Raw genomic sequence first — 21398 nt, forward strand, 5'->3', positions numbered from 1 at the left:
CCATACTCAGCCAGCCATCCATCCATCCATACTCAGCCAGCCATCCATCCATCCATACTCAGCAAGCCATCCATCAATCTATACTCAGCCAGCCATCCATCCATCCATGCTCAGCCAGCCATCCATACTGGGCATACATCCATACTCAGCAATACTCATCCATCCATCCATGCTCTGCCATCCATCCATATTCAGCAATACTCATTCATGCTTATCCATCCATTCATACTCAGCAATACTCATCCAGCCATCCATACTCAGCCAGCCATCCATACTCAGCAATACTCATCTATGCTTATCCATCCATCCATGCTCAGCCATCCCATCCACCCCCATCCATACTCAGCAATACCCAGCCATACCCATCCGTACTAAGCAGTACCCAGCCATCCCATCCGTACTCAGCCGTACCCAGCAATACCCGACCGTACCTGGCCGTACCCAGCCGTACTCAGCCATACTAATTTATGGTCAGTCATCCCATCCATACGCAGCCAACCCATTCACGGCTCATCCATCCCCATTCATGTTCATCCATGCCACATCAGTTCTCATCCATGCCACATCCATGCCACTAGAGTGCCTCACAAAAGTGTAATAGGTAGTCAAATTAGATTTGATATTTATGCCCCTAGAATGCCTGACGGTGCTCCCTGCATGTTGGGCCTCTCTATGTGGAGAAATATTGTATAAATGGACAACTTTGTGTAAAAAAAAAATGCGTTTTCATTTTCTTTACACATTTTCCAGAACTTGTAGAAAAAAATGACATGTTCAAAAGACTCGATATGCCTCATAGATTATACATTGGGTTGTTTTCTTTCCAAAATCGGGTCATTTTTGGGGCATTTCCATTGTCCTGGTGCTCCAGGGCCTTCAAAAGTATAATGCCGCGTACACACGATCGGACATTCCGACAACAAAATCCTGCATTTATTTCGGACGCATGTTGGCTCAAACTTGTCTTGCATACACACGGTCACACAAATGTTGTCGGAAATTCTGAACGTCAAGAACGCAGTGACATACAACATACACGACAAGCCGAGAAAAATTATGTCCAATAGCCAGTGCGGCTCTTTTGCTTGATTCTGAGCATGAGTGGAATTTTGTGTGTCGGAATTGTGTACACACGATTGGAATTATCGACACCAGATTTTGTTGTCGGTAAATTTGAAAACCAGATCTCAAATTTTTGTTGTCGGAAATTCCGACAAAAAATGTCCAATTGAGCCTACACACGGTCGGAATTTCCGACAACATGCTCCCATCGAACATTTGTTGTCGGCAGCATAAGTGGTAGTCAAGAAATTATATGTATAATTTATGCTCCAAGAACGCTTGATGGTGCTCCCTGCATGTTGCACCTCTGTATGTGGCCAGGCTGTGTAAAAGTTTCACACATGTAGTATTGCCGTACTCAGGATGAGTAGTAGAATGAGTTTTTGGGTGTAATTTGTGCTATGCATATGCTGTGTGTGATAAATAACCTGCTAATATAACAATTTTGTGAGAAAAACAAAAAATCCTGATTTTGCAAAGAATTGTGGGAAAAAATTACAACTTCAAAAAACTCACCATGCCTTCTTACTAAATACCTTGGAATGTCTACTTTCCAAAAAGAGGTCATTTGGGGGGTATTTGTACTTTCCTGGCTTGTTAGGGTCTCAAGAAATAAGGCCGTCAGTACATCAGGTGTGATCAATTTTCAGAGATTGGCACCATAGCTTGTGGACTCTATAACTTTCACAAAGACCAAATAATATACACCAATTTGGGTTATTTTTACCAAAGAATTGTAGCAGTATAAATTTTGGCCAAAATTTATGAAGAAAAATGATGAATTAGCAAAATTTTATAACAAAAACTAAGAAAAATGCATTTTTTACAGAATTTTTTGGTCATTTTTCTTTTATAGTGCAAAAAAAAAAAAAAAACAGAGGTGATTAAATACCACCAAAAGAAAGCTCTATTATTTTCATATAGGTACAGTGTTGCATGACTGGGTAATTGTCATTCAAAATGTGAGAGAGTCCAGTGGTCAAGTGGTTAAAGCGACGCAGTGTCGTAATGAAAAAATTGCCCGGTCAGGAGGGGGGTAAATTCTTCCGGGGCTGAAATGGTTAATCGTATTTGTGTACTTCCTTTTTAACTGGATTTTTAATTTTGTAATAAAGTTGGATTCATTTTATTTTGAGGCACAAGCAAGTCCCAATTTGCTTTCTCCTCCATCAGCTGGTGGGAGAATGGAGAAGGATTATTGTAGGATTTTCAGCTGTTAATAGGGATGGTGCTATAAGAGGGGTTACATTTGTTGGTTCTACCCATGATCTAGAATGATCTACCCACGATCTAGAATAGATCATCTACCGGGTTTTCTCTATTTGAGTTGGTGTACAGGCATTGACTTTGACTTTGTAAAAGTAACCTCTCTACATAGAATGGTGATGCCTAAGGTAAAGGGGCACTTACAGAAGGCACAAGAAGCAAAGAGAAGAGTGTACAATCTGCCAAGCTTAAACAGTTTGAGGTTGAGGACTGAGTGGGTGTGCTTATACCCACAGGGGGAAGTTCCTGGCCAGGTGTCAGGGGCCATTCTAAGTGGTAGAAAAGCTTGGTGAGGTAAATTATAAAGTACACCAATCTGGGAAGTGAAAGCCTTACCAAATCCACCATGTGAATCTGTTCAAATTCTGGAAAGACCGAGAGTAGGTAGCTGTCCTCGTAGAAGTCACCTCTAGATCCCCTGTAGGGATGGACTTTAGTCCCAATTTTCACCACCCTATCCAAGCCACAAACCTGGCAGCTAAAATAATTTTTACAGCGGTATAGGGAGATTTTTTACCCAGGTAATTGAGGATGACATTGTCACAAAACCTAATGTTTCATCTAGTGTCAGACCATGCCCCACTGACCTGGATGAGACAGAACACACACGCACAAATGCTAGGGTAACCAGATGGTTTCTGGTACCTACAAGAGTTCACATTCATGGTGGAACATAGGCCAGGGAAGCAACATCTGAACACTAATGTCCACTTTAGGGTACAATGTAGAATTGCCCACAATTGGATTGATTGATTGTGGATTGATTTAGGCTATCTGCAAATAAAGGGGCATTATGTAGTTCAAGATACTACAAATATATAGTCTTTCCAACTTCTTAACAACCTATCGATTATGATCACATAAATAGTGTACTGTGGTGTACAGAGGCTGATTATAAGTTTTTATATTGTGCTGTAGTTTTAAACAGTGCATTTGTTTTTTCCTTTGTTTATAAGGTTGCTGTTTTTATATTTTTCTTGCAGCATGCTCATAACAAAGGCTTATGTACGCTGATTCAGTTATACTGTTGTTTTTAAATTGTTCCTTTATTACACTGCATGTATAATTTTGAACACGTGTAGGCTATTTCCTCTGTATTGTTTTCTTTTTATTGTTCTATATGAAAAATGTAATAAAAATGATCTGATTAATGACACCTCCACATTAAGGCGGGGGGTATGGACAGGACACCAGGGATTGGTCCTGAGTGGGAAATATGTGTCTCCACTATTTGGGTTGAGGTCCCTTGAGGGGGACAGTGTGAACACTTCTGTGTCCTTGGCAGTATCCCCCAAAGCAGACAGGAGCGCTAAACCCAAGCGCTGGATTGATATACTGGTGGTAAGCCATTATGTTTTCTTAAATATACCAGGATTATGGAATGTTTTCTTTTAATGAAGAAAGTCGATTTTGTTTGCTTGTTTTTGAGAAAGCAATAATTTTACAAGAGGATGGCTGGTGACCCCGGGCTCCCCTTATTACATTATACATACACGCAATTGTTCATGGACGATCAGGATCTGGTCAGTGGATACCAGTTTTAGACCCCTCCATGCAGATGTGTGCAACAGATCATTTCTAATAGTGATCTATTGCTGGCTGAAAAAGCAAGTAATATATAACTATATAAAGAGAATTACAGAACTATGCCACTAGGGTGAAAAATAAAAATCCTTAAACGCACAGCTGCTGTCTAATTGATATTAAATCAACTGTGATATGTGCTGAAGAGCAGCACTTGTGCCAGTTAATAAGTGCAATTCAAAAACACAATATGTGCACAGTATCTCACAAAAAGTGAGTACACCCCTCACATTTTTGTAAAATTTTTTTTCTATCTTTTCATGTGACAACACTGAAGAAATTACACCTTGCTACATTGTAAAGTAGTGAGTGTACAGCTTGTATGTAAACAGTTTAAAATTTGCTGTCCTCTCAAAATAACTAAACACACAGCCATTAATGTTTAAACCGCTGGCAAAAGTGAGTACACCCCTAAGTGAAAATGTCCAAATTGGGCCAATTAGCCATTTTCCCTCTTCGGTGTCATGTGACTCATTAGTGTTACAAGGTCTCAGGTGTGAATGGGGAGCAGGTGTGTTAAATTTGGTGTTATCGCTCTCACTCTCTCATACTGGTCACTGGAAGTTCAACATAGCACCTCATGGCAAAGAACTCACTGAGGATCTGAAAAAAAGAATTGTTGCTCTACATAAAGGTGGTCTAGGCTATAAGAAGATTGTCAAGGCCCTGAAACTTAGCTGCAGCACAGTGGCCAAGACCATACAGTGGTTTAACAGTAAAGGTTCCACTTGGAACAGGCCTCCTCATGGTCGACCAAAAAAGTTGAGTGCACGTAATCAGCGTCATATCCAGAGGTTGGCTTTGGGCCCCTTACAGAGCTTTAGGCCTGAGCCCCCCCCCCCAGCCTGACCACCAACATTCCCCAGGGCCTGACCACGGGCCTGCCCATGGGCCATGCCACCGAATATGCACTCAGTCCCCCTCACACCTGTACACACTCCCCCCCCACACCTGCATATATGTCAGCCCCCCTCCTCACACCTGTACACTCAGTCCCCCTCCTTATACCTGTATGCATCAGCCCCTCTCCTCATACCTGTATATGTCAGCCCCCTCCTCCAATCCTGTATATACATCAGCCCCCTCACACATGTATATATGTCAGCCCCCCTCACACATGTATATATGTCAGCTCCCTCACACCTGTATACATGTCAGCCCCCCTTACTCCTGTATATATGTCAGCTCCCCCCCAAACCTGTATATATGTTAGCCCCCCCTCACAACTGTATACACTTTTAGCCCCCCTCAATCCTGTATATATGTCAGCTCTCCCCCACACCTGTATATATGTCAGCCCCCTCACACCTGTATATATGTGAGTCCCCCCACACCTGTATACATGTCAGCCCCCTCACACCTGTATACATGTCAGCCCCCCTCTCTCCTATATATGTCAGCTCCCCCTCCTCACACCTGTATGCACCCAGCCCCCTCCCCCAATCCTGTATATATGTCAGCCCCCTCACACCTGTATATATGTCAGGCCCTTCTCAGATATGTATACATGTCAGCCCCCCTCACTTCTGTATATATGTCGGCTTCCCACCCTCACACCTGTATACATGTCAGCCCCCCACACCTGTATACATGTGAGGCCCCCCTCACACCTGTATACATATCAGCCCCCCCCACACCTGTATACATGTCAGGCCCCCCCTAACAGGGCCCCCCTCATACAGGTGTGAGGGGGGCCTGACATGTATACAGGTGTGAGGGGGGGCTGACATGTATACAGGTGTGAGGGGGGCCTCACATGTATACAGGTGTGGGGGGCTGACATGTATACAGGTGTGAGGGTGGGAAGCCGACATTTATACAGAAGTGAGGGGGACTGACATGTATACATATCTGAGAAGGGCCTGACATATATACAGGTGTGAGGGGGCTGACATATATACAGGATTGGGGGAGGGGGCGGGGTGCGTGTATACAGATGAGGGGGGCCTGACATGTATACAGGTGAGAGGGCTGACATGTATACTGGTGTGAGGGGGCTGACATGTATATAGGTGGGGGGGGCTGACATGTATACAGGTGGGGGGGCTGACATGTATACAAGGTGAGGGTGGGGAGCCGACATATATACAGGAGTGAGGGGGCTGACATGTATACAGGTGGGGGGCTGACATGTATACAGGGTGAGGGTGGGGAGCCGACATATATACAGGAGTGAGGGGGCTGACATGTATACAGGTGTATACATGTCAGCCCCCTCACTCCTGTATATATGTCGGCTCCCCACCCTCACCCTGTATACATGTCAGCCCCCCCCACCTGTATACATGTCAGCCCCCTCACACCAGTAAACATGTCAGCCCCCTCACACCAGTATACATGTCAGCCCTCTCACACCAGTATACATGTCAGCCCCCCTCACCTGTATACATGTCAGCCCCCTCACACCTGTATACATGTCAGCCCCCCTCACACCTGTATATATGTCAGCTCCCCACATATACACACCTGTAAACACACAAAGCTCTGGCCCCTCCCTGTACACAAACAGCCCCTACATGTAAAGGTGATCTTCCTACCTGATCCCAGCTCCTGTTTCCACAAAGCTGATATGTTGCTGAGACACAGAGGGGCTGCAGCTGATCACACTACATAACCCAGTACTGTACATGCAACACACGAGGAGTGCACATGCACATATTAGCCAGAGGTGGCAGTAAAGAGCTTGATGTCTGAGCACAATGCCACAGAGGGCAGACGCTGCCGAGATAATTTCTGCACTGCACAACAGGGCTCCCCTTCACCCGCTCCTGCCATCTCCTAGCCTGGTTGGGCCCATCCAGATGATCGGGCCCCTTACAGTTGTATCAGCTGTACCCCCCTGATGGCTGCCCTGGGTGTGGTGATTTGTAGAAGACATTTTTTATAATAGTTCAAGATATTTTATATTGGTTCAAGATATTGGAACAACTTTCTGTTTCAACAGTTCTTATTCAGTTTTAGCAAGTAGCTAACATGCAATAGTTCCGCCCATGCAGGGGCTAGCATTGCCAGTGGTAACAAGAATTAGCTTACAAAGGTAGACAAAATGAAGCTGTATGAAAACGAGAACTGATATAACAGTAGGAGATAGGCCTTTTCATGAAGCCATGAGGGCCAAGTTGTCCTAAAGGGGTTCCTTCCAACAACAGGGCATCCCCTAGGCCCGCCAGTAACTATGCAATGGTGCAATTTGCAGCCTTTATCGATCTAAAAAGGAAAGACGGTCTGCTTGAGATTTATGTTCTCTCCTACCCCACTGTGGGCTACCTCAGCCTACTCTCCGGTTAACTGATCATGTCTCCACCAAAAAAAAGTGACAGATGCCTAAGATAAATTCCGGCATAAGGAGAAGGAAGCGTCAGGGGAAGATGGCGCTGCTGTGTCCTCCACTACTTACTCGGCCAATGCTGAAACTACAAAAGTTCTAGAGGCAATTTGTAGACCCAAATTGGTCTTATGGGCAAGATATATTGATGACGTCCTCCTCCTATGGAACGATACCCATGAGTCCCTTCGTGTATTTATGGAGGATCTGAATAAGAATGATAGGGGAATTGAGTTTAAATATGAGGCCAGTGTCAGACGTTTACTTATCAGACTGATGAGTCCGCTTGGGCAGAGGGTAGACTCCCTTACTTATCCGACTCACGGCCCCTGGTAGAGCAGACAGGAGGCACGAGAGTGCGGAATGGTATGAGAGCCTGCTGAAAAGATCCAGGTACAGGATGAGAGATGATCTTCAGACAACAGGTCAGTAGTTTGTAACACTGGTAACAGGTGCTGAGCAGGAGCAAGACAGGCAGATCGGGACACAAGCAGGGTTCGGCAACAGACTGGCAGCAAGGTACAATAGGAGCAGGCAGAAGCGGAGTCAAACAGGCCAAGGTCAGGTACAGGCAGCAAACAGGAGAATCCAAGGGCAATCCGGGTCGTCAGGAGATCAGGTAAACAGGAAGACAAGACAGGAAACAGGAACTATGGCACAGGAAGCTGATGATCAGGCAGCACTGAACAGAGTGCCTGACAAACTTAAATAGGCCGGCTTGCTCACAGGCACGCCCCCAGGCAGCCAATCCCATGACCAGCAAGGTGAGCTCTCTGACAGTGCCCCCTCCCTAAGGGCAGCCCCCGGATACCCAGCCGGGCCAACTTGGAGGCATGAACATTTCTGAAAGTCTGTAAAAGTTCCGGGGCATGTAAATTGTTTTCTGGTTCCCAGGAATTGTCCTCTGGACCATACCCCTTCCATTTAATAAGATACTGAATTCCATTTCTCCTTTTCCTACAGTCAAGGATTGCCTCTACCTCGAATTCCTCTTTGTTGTCAATTATGACAGGTTTGGGTGGGCCGACAGTGCGACCAGCAAAAGGATTAGAGGTAGCAGGTTTCAGCAGCGTCACATGGAAGACCGGGTGTACTTTTAGAGAGTCTGGCAAATCAAGTTCATAGGTCACATCATTTATTTTCCTCTTCACTGGGAACGGACCCATAAACTTAGGGCCTAATTTCCTAGAGGGACAAGACATTTTCAGGTTAGTTGTGGACAACCACACTTGGTTGCCGGGCTCCAAGATCAATTTTCCACGCCTCTTCTTATCAAACATTTTTTTATTGTAATCCTGGGATTTGGCCATAGTCTCTTGTAGGATCTTATTGTTGGTGGAAAAGAAATTCATAGCCTCTGAGATGGCCGGAACGGAGCATTCAGGTACTGAGATTGGTAGAAAAGATGGATGAAACCCGTAATTAGCGTAAAATGGTGTTTGATTGATGGCAGAGTGCAAGGAGTTGTTATAGGAGAATTCTGCAATGGGTAATAAGTAAACCCAGTCATCCTGAGAAAAGGCAGAGAAGCACCTGAGGTGTTGCTCCAAGGTCTGGTTGGTTCTCTCAGTTTGCTCATTCGTCTGGGGATGATAGGCGGATGAAAAGGCCAATTCAATTTCGAGGGAACCACAGAGGGCCTTCCAAAACCTTGAAGTGAATTGAACACCCCGATCGGACACAATGCTTGCTGGGACTCCATGTAACCTAACCACTTCTTTGACAAAAATCTTTGCCGTATCCATAGCCGCAGGTGTACCCTTCATGGGGAGGAAATGTGCCATCTTCGACAGCCTGTCTACCACAACAAAAATAGTAGAGAAACCCTCGGAGGGGGGCAATTCCACGATGAAGTCTATTGATATCATCTTCCATGGCCTCTCTGGAACAGGTAAGGGTTTTAATAATCCCCAGGCCTTTGTCCTGGTGTTCTTACTCCGAGCACAAGTGTTGCATGAATCCACAAAATTTTTACAGTCACAGGCTAATTGAGGCCACCAGAAGGTGCGCTGTACCAGCTCAGTGGTTTTCAGGAGACCGAAATGTCCGGCCAACTTATAAACATGACATAGTTCCATCACAGTTACCCTTAGCTTCTCGGGAACCACGATCTTGTCTCTTCGCCAACACAGGCCCTCTCTCCAATCGGTTTTGGGGTACGGAAGCATTCCCACCGAGGCCTGTCTTATCCGTGAAACAAGGTCCCCTTGGAGTAGCAGGAAGTTCCCCGAAGGAAGAATCGTATCGGGAGATACCGTCTTCTCTGAATTGTAAAACATGCGGGAAAGAGCATCTGACTTTATATTCTTGGAACCGGGCCTGTAAGTTATGTGAAACTGGAATCGTGAGAAAAAAAGTGTGCATCTGGCCTGACGAGGTCTTAATCTTTTGGCTGTTCTCAGGTATTTCAGAAATTGAAAGTTTGCGTGAAAAGAACGCTACTGGATAGAGGAGGGCCTTGGCGCCCTGTCGTTGAGAGAGCACCGCTCCCACTGCAATCTCCGAAGCGTCGACCTCCAAGACAAATGGTAGGACAGGGTTAGGGTGTTTCAAAATGGTGGCTGAAGTAAATAGCTTTTTGAGTCTTTCGAAAGCCAACTGGGCTTTGTCAGTCCAAGAGAATCGGGTTCCCTGTTTGGTCAATTCGGTGATTGGAGCGATGATTGCAGAAAAACCTTTAATAAACTCCCGATAAAAATTGGCAAAGCCAATAAAGCGTTGTACCCCTTTTTTATCTATCGGAGCGGGCCAATCCAGAATAGCAGACACCTTTTGGGGGGTCCATCCTGATACCCTCCACTGAGATGACTAGGCCCAAGAACTGAATACATTGACGTTCAAACTCGCATTTCTCGAGTTTTGCATAGAGGCCGTGTTGCCTAGGCCGTGTTGCCTAAGCCGGGTTAGGACATTGCAGACATGTCTACGGCGATCGGTTAGTGAAGAGGAGAAGATCAAGATGTCCTCAAGGTATACTATTACATACAGATCCAGGTAATCACGGAAAATATCGTTGACGAAATGTTGGAAGGTTGCGGGAGCGTTGCATAATCCAAATGGCATGACAAGGTACTCGAAGTGCCTGAATCGAGTACGGAAGGCCGTCTTCCATTCGTCCCCTTTTCTGATACGGATCAAGTTATAAGCTCCGCGGAGATCTAGTTTCGTGAATATGACTGCGGTTCCTAATCTTTGAAAAAGTTCAGGTACTAAAGGCAAGGGATAACGATTCTTAATGGTGATCTTATTCAACTCCCGGTAATCGATGCAGGGACGTAACGAGTGGTCCTTCTTCTCGACAAAGAAGATGCTGGCACCGGCTGGGGAGGTAGAAGTACGAATGAACCCTTTTTCCAAGTTTTCATCTATGTAAGTCTTTAATGTGTCTAACTCCTGGTCAGTTAACGGGAAGATTCTCCCAAATGGAACTTCAGTACCAGGTAACAATTCTATAGGACAGTCATACGGCCTATGAGGGGGCAAGGTTTCTGTTCATTTTTTACTAAATACATCCAGGAAGTCCAGATAAGCTTCAGGGCCTGACTGACGTAGTTCAGCATCTGAGTCCAAGCACAGGAGTTGGGAGGTCATGTCAGAAGATTGCTGTAAACAATGCTGTTGGCAATACTCAGAGAGAAATTTGACTTCTCCTGTGGCCCAGTTGATACTGGGATTGTGGGCCTGCAGCCAGGGCATCCCTAGGATAATAGGGAAGAGAGGAGAAGAGATGGCATCCAGACGCAGAAGCTCCTGATGGTGGGTACCCATGGTGGCCAGCAAGGGGACGGTCTCTTGAGTGACCGGGCCTGAACTAAGGATGGATCCATCCGCTAGATGGACAGCAAGCCCCTGAGCCTTAGGTTGAAGCGGAATACGATGGTTGGCAGCAAAGGTCAAATCGATGAAACAGCTGCATGCGCCGGAATCAATAATTACTGACACTGGAATACTCCCTCCTGGAAGCTGCAGAGTGAAGGAAAGAGCGAGATGAGAACCAAGTTTAGGTAACACAGATGCACACATTGAAGAGGCAGAACGACACTTACGCATCTTGTTGCTGCAGGCTCTCACGTAGTGCCCGGATTCACCGCAGTATAAGCACAGGTTGTGGGTTCGTCTGCGCATCTTTTCCTCTGGAGTAAGCGTAGGCCGGAGCAGACCGAGTTGCATGGGTTCAGGGGGTTCTGGAGTCGAGACAGATGAAGCCGGAGGAAACTGACTGACCGGACTAGGAACCTTGGGTAACATCCAGGTGGGACAAAGGTGGCTGGTAGACCTTTCTGACCGACGCTCTCTTAGGCGACGGTCAATCTGGATGGAGAGATCGATGAGGTCTTTCAGAGACTGAGGTACCCCCACTCGAGCCAACTCGTCCTTGAGTGGGTCAGATAGCCCCATTCTGAACTGATGACGCAGGGCAGCGTCGTTCCAGTCCGTATCGGCGCTCCAACATCTGAAGTCGACTGCATAATCTTCGGCCGCTCTGCGACCCTGTTGCAGAGAGTGCAGTGCAGCTTCAGCAGTCGCTGTCAGTTGGGGATCTTCATATAATTGGGACATGGCCCTGAAGAAATCGTCTAGGCTATCTAGGGAGATAGATTTTTGCTCCAGAAGGCGGTGAGCCCAGGTTTGTGGCTCACCTGTCAGCAGGGAAATAACAAAGCCTACTTTGGTCGCTTCCAGTGAAAACGTGCGGGGTTGCAGAGCAAAGTAGAGTTCGCAGGAATTGCGGAAGGCACGATACTTGCTGCGTTCACCAGCAAATTTCTCGGGAGTGGGTACTCTGGGCTCTGGAGGACACATTACTACGGAGGGTGCAGATTGGAATCCAGCAGAAGACGCCCCCTGGGGGTTGGAAGAGGAAGATAAGGCCTGGAGTTGTTCCTCCAATCTTGAGTAACCTTCCTGAAGGCTTTTCACGGCCTGGGTAAGTCCTGCCAGGTGTCTACATAGTTCATCCATGGGGGAGGCCCCCTGCCCGGACTCAGTCATGGCTGCCTGATACTGTGAGACTTTTACTTACCAGACTGATGAATCCGCTTGGGCAGAGGGTAGACTCCCTTACTTATCCGACTCACGGCCCCCGGTAGAGCAGACAGGAGGCACGAGAGTGCGGAATGGTATGAGAGCCTGCTGAAGAGATCCAGGTACAGGATGAGAGATGATCTTCAGACAACAGGTCAGTAGTCCGTAACACTGGTAACAGGTGCTGAGCAGGAGCAAGACAGGCAGATCGGGACACAAGCAGGGTTCGGCAACAGACTGGCAGCAAGGTACAATAGGAGCAGGCAGAAGCGGAGTCAAACAGGCCAAGGTCAGGTACAGGCAGCAAACAGGAGAATCCAATGGCAATCCGGGTCGTCAGGAGATCAGGTAAACAGGAAGACAAGACAGGAAACAGGAACTATGGCACAGGAAGCTGATGATCAGGCAGCACTGAACAGAGTGCCTGACAAACTTAAATAGGCCGACTTGCTCACAGGCACGCCCCCAGGCGGCCAATCCCATGACCAGCAAGGTGAGCTCTCTGACAGCCAGTCTGCACACTGTGAACTTTCAGGATCTTAGAATTTGGGGGGAGGGTGACACTTTGTTCACCTCCACTTATTTTAAGACTACAGATTGGAACTCATTTATACCCCGAGACAGTTGCCATCATAAGGCGTGGCTTGACTCAGTCCCTAAAAGTCAATACATACGAATGAGGCGTAATTGCTCCACTATCAATGATTTTAGAGCCCAATCTCAAGTTCTTACTGGTAGATTTATAGAAAAGGGGTATGAGGCCTCCTTCCTTAAGGACAAACTGGAAGAAGTAGAACAGCTTGATAGGGAGTCTTTACTTATTGATCGGGCCAAGACAGAGACAGTTAAGAATAGGGAGTCTTCTTGTCCTTTCATAACCAGTTACTCCTATCAATATTCCTTGATTAAGAAATTGGTGTGCAAGTATTGGCATATTGTCAAAAATGATAGTATATTGGGCCCCTTGCTCGCTGATAAACCCCAGGTAGTCTTTAGAGGGGTGCCTTCTATTCGATCAGTTGTGGGCCCCAGTGGTTGTGATTATAGGTGCAGAAACTGTGCAGTCTGCACTACTAATGACATCAAGGATAGAAAGGTGAATTGTTTTCACTCTACTAGTACCTCTCAAGTTTTTCCAATTAAGTCCTTTATCACCTGTTCCACTACTCACGTTGTGTACCTTTTAACCTGTCCATGTGGGTTACAATACGTGGGACGCACGGTGCGACCCCTTCAGGTCAGGTTGAACAAGCACATCGGAAATATTCAGAGAGGTTTCGTAGGTCACCCAGTATCTAAACATTATCTGGACGTACACAGACGAGACCCTAAGGGAACTAAACTTATAGGTATAGATAGACTCAAGCTACCATGGAGGGGTGGACCCAAAAGACGTGCCATATCCAAATTAGAGATGGAGTGGATATATAAGATTGGATGATTTAAACCTCATGGGCTCAATGTAGACATTGAAATTAACGCATTTATTGATAATGCTTAATCAATGTCCTAGGAATAAAATCCCCCTCTTCTTGATACATTTAAAAACTATATTTAAAAATTATATTTAAAATTATATAAAATTATGTTTTTGATGTATATCCTATTTTCGGTCCTATCCTTGTTTCCCCCTTTTTTCCAGTCGAGGATTGTAAGAGGCATACCATGGCCAGATATGGCTGCCCACTTAGTGTATGGTGTGTATATATACATTTTAAGTTTTTGACTATACCATTCTCTTTAAACAGTAATATATATAAATTTTAAATAATTTTTTACAAATTTTTTTGTAGTGGCCCAGTTAAGTATCACAATGCGGGTAATTATCCTGCATTGCGTACATTGCAGCCTTTCTATGGGATCGCAATGTGTGGTAGATATAAATAATATGAAACCTTTTTTTCCCATGCATAGTGGTCTATAGTATAGCAATATATATCTGCTTTGGGCCTTGTATAATTATATTTATAATTCAACTTGGCCATACAGAAATCCCCCTTCATGCTTTCGATTGGGTTCCTGTATGCGTTGCACAGCGAGTGCCATATCGAGGCTTGGTATCCCTCTGCGCATGCTCAGTATGCGATGAGTCCGGACGAAAATGAGGTCTGGTTGTTGATTTTTTTAGTATATATGGTGATGGTTCATTGCGTCGCCCGTGCCCCTTTGAAGACGTCACGTATGACGAAACATGTAGGGCGTGGCTACGCAGTGTATGCCATCACGCTATCGAGCCCCATGTAATTTTCCATGGGCGTTTGTTTTGCTTATATGCCGGCTTTTTTAACGTTTTTAATCTGATTACCCTGTTTATTATGTAATGCGACCCCTGGCTTATTGAGGTAATAATATTCCTTAATCTTACTACACCATCGGAATCTGTTTTCCCTCCCCCCCTCTTTCACCCATGGTTCCTATGACGAGCGAGTGCCTCTTCGAACGCTGAAGTGCTGGAATCATTCCCTGCTGAATGCGGTGCATGCTGGCTGATCTGGACGCCGTCATCCATCTGTCCCTGCAGAGGGCCATATCTGCACGCTTTTACGACCTTGCTATATAGGAGGTACAACTTATCTGGTAAGGGTACACCTTCATTACCCCCTGGATCCACTGGTGTCTTGATGTTTCCTCACGTCCTTCCTATTCTCCCCTTACTCACATGGGATGTACTGAACGAACTGTGGATATGCGTTTTTTTTGTGCGATTTTGATTTTCTTCACGCAACTTTAACCCCAATTTTTGCACCTTTTGGTTGGACTGTATTTGAACACTACTTTTCACACTTTTTTCATGTATATTGCTATGAATTGTATGTTTTTATTTATTTATTTCTTTCACATGAATTTTTTCCTGCACTGATTTTCATATTTTCCATATTGTGCGGTATAGCGATACTTTTCCATTTGGAATCATTTTCTTTATGGTCTTATTATATGAATACTGATATAATGACATATATCATTTAATGCAGGCACACATTTTTTATATATAATAGAGGAAATCTCTACCTGCCAAAAGCACCCTCACGTGCAAGATTGAGGAGGTGAAGGTAGACATATCTCTCATCCGCCAGGATCTACAGAAGTTTACGGAGCGGGTCACAGAGACCCAGCTTGGCCATGTGGGGAATGGCCAGCCTCTGCTCTCTGCATAGAGGACAGGTAAGATCGTCAGGTGAGGGATCAGTGGACAAGTCCACTGTCTATAGAGAGGTGAGATAATGAAGCCAGAATTGTGTGTGCAACTTGTTACTTTCTCACTTATTTTCTCCACTTCCCCCTCTCCCTAACCTGCCTGCTTGAAATGCCGTGGCCGTGCTGAAAATATTACACCCAGCTGTGAGGGTACCATGAGAGTGTTTAGGAGGGGAGGGGTTAACCTGTCAGTGTGTGTGTGTTTGTACATGTCTACTGCCTGTGTGTGTGCTACACTGAGACATGGGAGAATGCTGGCTGCATGATGAGAGACCCCTCCCCCACTGTATACACAGCATGTCACAGTACACAGTGCCTGACCTGGACACCAGTCCCTCTCCTTCACCCACTACTGTGTATGGCATTGTCCAGGTCCCTGTTTAACCACTTCAGCTTCAGAAGATTTACCCCCCTTCCTGACCAGGCATTTTTTGCGATATGGCACTGCGTGGCTTTAACTGACAATAGCGCGGTCATGCAACGCTGTAAGCAAATAAAATTGATGTCCTTTTTTCCCACAAATAGAGCTTTCTTTTGGTGGTATTTGATCACCTCTGCGATTTTTCTTTTTTGCGCTATGAACAAAAAAAAGAGCGACATTTTTGAAAAAAAAAAAAAAAAAAAAAAATATTTTTTACTTTCTGCTATAAAACAGCCAATAAAAAAATACGAAAAAAAAAAATCACATTTCATAAATTTAGACCAATATGTACTCTGCTACATGTTTTTTGGTAAAAACAAATCCCAATTTTTTTATATATTTTTTTGTGAATAGCTTGGGGGGGTGGGCACTCCAGGGACACTCCACTTCATTCCAGGCACACACCACTTCATTCCAGGGACACTCCACTTCATTTCAGGGACAAAGGGACACTCCACTTCATTCCAGGGACACGCCACTTCGTTCCAGGGACACTCCACTTCATTCCAGGGACACAAGGACACTCCACTTCATTCCAGGGACACTCCACTTCATTCCAGGGACACTCCACTTCATTTCAGGGATGCCCCACTTCATTCCGGGAACGCTCCACTTCATTCCCGGGACACACCACTTCATTCCAGGGACACTCCACTTAATTCCAGGGACGCTCCACTTAATTCCAGGGACGCTCCACTTCATTCTAGGGACGCTCCACTTCATTCTAGGGATGCTCCTCTTCATTTCAGGGTCACTCCACTTCATTCCAGGGACACACCATTTCATTCCAGGGATGCTCCACTTCATTCCAGGGATGCTCCACTTCATTCCAGGGATGCTCCACTTCATTCCAGGGACACTCCACTTCATTCCAGGGACACATCACTTCATTCCAGGGACACGTCACTTCATTCCAGGGACACACCACTTCATTCCAGGGACACTCCACTTCATTCCAGGGACAAAGGGACACATCACTTCATTCCAGGGACACATCACTTCATTCCAGGGACACTCCACTTCATTCCAGGGACACATCACTTCATTCCAGGGACACTCCACTTCATTCCAGGGACACTCCACTTCATTCCAGGGATAAAGGGACACATCACTTCATTCCAGGAACACATCCCTTCATTCCAGGGACACACCACTTCATTCCAGGGACACACCACTTCATTCCAGGGACAAAGGGACACACCACCTTATTCCAGGGACACTCGACTTCATTCCAGGGACACTCCACTTCATTCTAGGGATGCTCCACTTCATTTCGGGTCACAAGGACACTCCACTTCATTCCAGGGACACTCCACTTCATTCCAGGGACACTCCACTTCATTCCAGGGAAACACCACTTCATTCCAGGGACACACCACTTCATTCCAGGGACACACCACTTAATTCCAGGGACACACCACTTCATTCTAGGGACACACCACTTCATTCCAGGAACCTATCACTTCAGGTGTGAATGGGCATGTCACATTAAAATGTGCTTTTTGACATGTTTTTCATGCGACAAACTTGCCCAAAAAAATCAGGGTATCACGGTATCAGGGGAGCAGTGACAGCCCAGGCTGGAGGCTCTGTTTTTAGGTAAGGACCTGGAGAGGTTTGTTTGCGGCTCTCCCCAAAAAAATTTTTTTTATCACCAGCCGCCACTGTCTGCCGCCTTTACAGGTTGCAAGTGAAAGGCTTCAACATCAACTGCATGCCGTCCAAAAAAACAAGACAACATGGAAGACAGGCTACGAGGCTGCAACCTGAGGTTTGTGGGCCTGCCTGAAGGCGCAGAGGGAATGGACCCCACACATTTCTGGAGAATCTGCGTATCACTGTCTTTGGTAGACCAGCATTCTCCTCCACCTTCATAGTGGAAAGAACCCATGGCCTAGCTCCTAGACGACCCCCCCGCAAGGCGCAACTCCACATACATTTATTGACAAGTTTGTGAACTATCGGGACCAGGATGCTATATTACGGCTCACCAGGGAGAAGGGTAATATCCCTTATCATAATAGCAAGATAATGGTCTTCCCTGACTTTTCTGCAGAAGTGACGTGCACTTTTTTCTTTTGACGTGCCAATTTCGTATGCCATGCTTTTCCTAGCCAGACCCAGCGTCATGGGTGAAGACAGGGCACACTTTTTCGAGGACCCAGAATCTGCCTCTGCGTGGCTGGAACAATGAGAGGCGTGTGAAGCAGCTCCTGGCTGACATACAGTTGTGCTCATAAGTTTACATACCCTGGCAGAATGTATGATTTATTGGCCATTTTTCAGAGAATATGAATGATAAGACAAAAACATTTCTTTCATTCATGGTTGGTGTTTGGCTGAAGCCATTTATTATCAATCAACGGTGTTTACTCTTTTTAAATCATAATCACAACAGAAACTACCCAAGTGACCCTGATCAAAAGTTTACATACCCTGGTGATTTTGACCTGATAACATACACACAAGTTGACACAAAGTGGTTTGAATAGCTATTAAAGGCAACCATCCTCACCTGTGATCTGTTTACTTGTAATTAGTGTGTGTGTGTGTGTGTAAAAGGTCAATGAGTTTCTGGACTGCTGACAGACCCTTGCATCTTTCATCCAGTGCTGCACTGAGGTATCTGGATTCTGATTCATGGGGAAAGCAAAAGAATTGTCAAAGGATCTGCGGGAAAAGGTAGTTGAACTGTATAAAATAGGAAAGGAATAAAAAAAGATATCCAAGGAATTGAGAATGCCAATCAGCAGTGTTCAAACTCTAATCAAGAAGTTGAAAATGAGGGGTTCTGTTTAAACCAGGTAGACCAACTAAAATTTCAGTCACAACTGCCAGGAAAATTGTTCAGGATGCAAAGAAAAACCCACAGATAACTTCAGGTGAAATACAGGATTCTCTGAAAACATGTGGTGTGGCTGTTTCAAGATGCACAATAAGGAGGCACTTGAATAAAGATGAGCTGCATGGTCGAGTCGCCAGAAGAAAGCCATTTCTACCCAAATGCCACAAAGTATCCCGCTTACAATATGCCAAACAGCACAGACAAGCCTCAAACCTTCTGGCACAAAGTCATTTGGAGTGATGAGACCAAAATTTGATAAAAGGTACACCATTCCCACTGTGAAACACGGAGGTGGATCGCTGATGTTTTGGGGATGTGTGAGCTACAAAGGCACAGGAAATTTGGTCAAAATTGATGGCAAGATGAATACAGTATGTTATCAAAAAATACTGGAGGAACATTTGCATCCATCAGCCAGGAAGCTGCGCAAGGGACGTACTTGGACATTCCAACGTGACAATGATCCAAAACACAAGGCCAAGTCGACCTGTCATTGGCTACAGCATAATAAAGTGAAGGTTCTGGAGTGGCCATCTCAGTCTCCTGACCTCAATATCATTGAACCACTCTGGGGGGAATCTCAAACGTGCAGTTCATGCAAGACAGTCCAAGAATTTACAGGAACTGGAGGCAGCTTTACCATCTGAGAAGATAAAAAGCCTCATCCACAATTACCACAAAAAACTTTAAGCTGTCATTGATGTTAAAGGGGGCAATACATGGTATTAAGAACTTGGGTATGTAAACTTTTGATCAGGGTCATTTGGGTAGTTTCTGTTGTGATTATGATTTAAAAAGAGTAAACACAGTTGATTGATAATAAATGGCTTCAGCCAAACACAAACCATGAGTGAAAGAAAAGATTTTTGTGTTATCATTCATATTCTCTGAAAAATGGCCAAGAAATCATAAATTCTTCCAGGGTATGTTGACTTATGATCACAACTGTAGTTACATAGTTATAGGTCCTGCCTGACCATCTACTGTTTCTGAAATGTGCTTTACTGGGGTGACCACTATCTCCCACACCGGCCAGTTCTTCTGATCTTCGCTTCTGCCCCTCAAATGCAACATGTGAGTTCTTCTTTTATCTCTCTGTTAGCATAAACCCTCTCCCCATGATGGATCAGAAAAAAGAAAGACGGATCAGAAACCAGGAGGAAAGTAGGCAGAAAGGTGATGCTAAAGAAAGAGAGAATGCACACCTGACAAGTAGAGAGCCAGGGAGAGGAGAAGGAAGACTGGAAAAGAAGGGGGGCCAGGGGCTAAGGGCCAAGAGAAGAGAGAAAGGTAAGGGCTCGGGAGCATTGAGGCTGTCGGTCAGTGGAGGCCCAAGCTAGCTGAGGGGAGAGGAGGAAAGGCATATAACAGCAATGGTTCCCAAACTTTAAGGAACTTAGCATGAGAGTAGTTGCGGATGCTAGATATCTGCTCGTTGTGCATCAACATGGTTATGCAATCTCTCACCCCCTGGAACGGGACAGATGGTTTCTTCCAGGTTTGGCAAATCATGCTTTTGCATATATACAAAAGCCTGTGATATTGATAACACTTAACTGTGGCAAAATTAGACTAGAACTAAACGAAGGTGCGCTTCCCTACACACCAAACTTAACTTAAAACTTAACCTTTATTGTAAATCAAAAATGTATGTAAATGACCATATCAGGTATACCTATAGGATGAGGTCAATGCCATTATATATAAAAATCAATGTTTTATCTCTATGTGATAATATTAACATCTACCAAGTTTAAATGGTGAAAACTTCTCTTGAATATATATGTATAGACAATATGAGGGTTATAATATCCTCCTATATTTAATATAAAGGTTCCAGACTGTATTAGAGGATATGTAAATTAAAGGTATACTCACCAACACCACCTGGTATCAAGAGATGGGGGTATATCTGTCTCTCCTCCCATCTATTGGCCACATATAGAATTAAGATGACAGAAGACAGAAAAAGAGAAGGTATGCTAGTAAATACTGTCTTACTGAAGATGTGGGCTATCTTCTGCCCTATGAAATTATATATCTCTCAGATATGCGATATGGGTACACTCATCCATGTGGACACAAATAACCACTAATGGACACATGATAAAAAGAAAACGTATTTTCAAAAAAATATATATTTTCAACATGTGACAGTCAGCTACTCTTGGTTGCTCATTTTCTTCACTTCCTTTAATTTTTTTACCTCCGACGAAGCTCTATTTGAAGAGTGAAACATGTTAGGTTTGGGTGATTTGATTTTGGGAGCACCTTCTGACTTTATTTTCATTTAGATTCACATGATTTAATTTTTGTTCTGACACATTCTTTCCCCCCCTCCCATCCATTTTTCTTTTTTGTGGGGTGAGATATGCCTTGTGTCAATGTAGTCTTGATTAAGAGAGTTTTTTTGTGGCTATGGTGATATATGGGGCTCGTCCATTAGTAGTTATTTGTGTCTACATGGATAAGTGTACCCACATCGCATGTCTGAGAGATAGATAATTTCATAGGGCATAAGATAGGTAGCCCACATCTTCAGTAAGACAGTATTTACTAGCATACCTTCTTTTTCTCTGTTCACCTCAATTTTTTATGTGGCCAATAGATGGGAGGAGAGACAGATATACCCCCACCTCTTGATACCAGGTGGTGTTGGTGAGTAGACCTTTAAT

This window comes from Aquarana catesbeiana, linkage group LG02 (assembly GCF_042186555.1).
Source record: "Aquarana catesbeiana isolate 2022-GZ linkage group LG02, ASM4218655v1, whole genome shotgun sequence".
NCBI classification, from domain to species: Eukaryota; Metazoa; Chordata; class Amphibia; order Anura; family Ranidae; genus Aquarana; species Aquarana catesbeiana.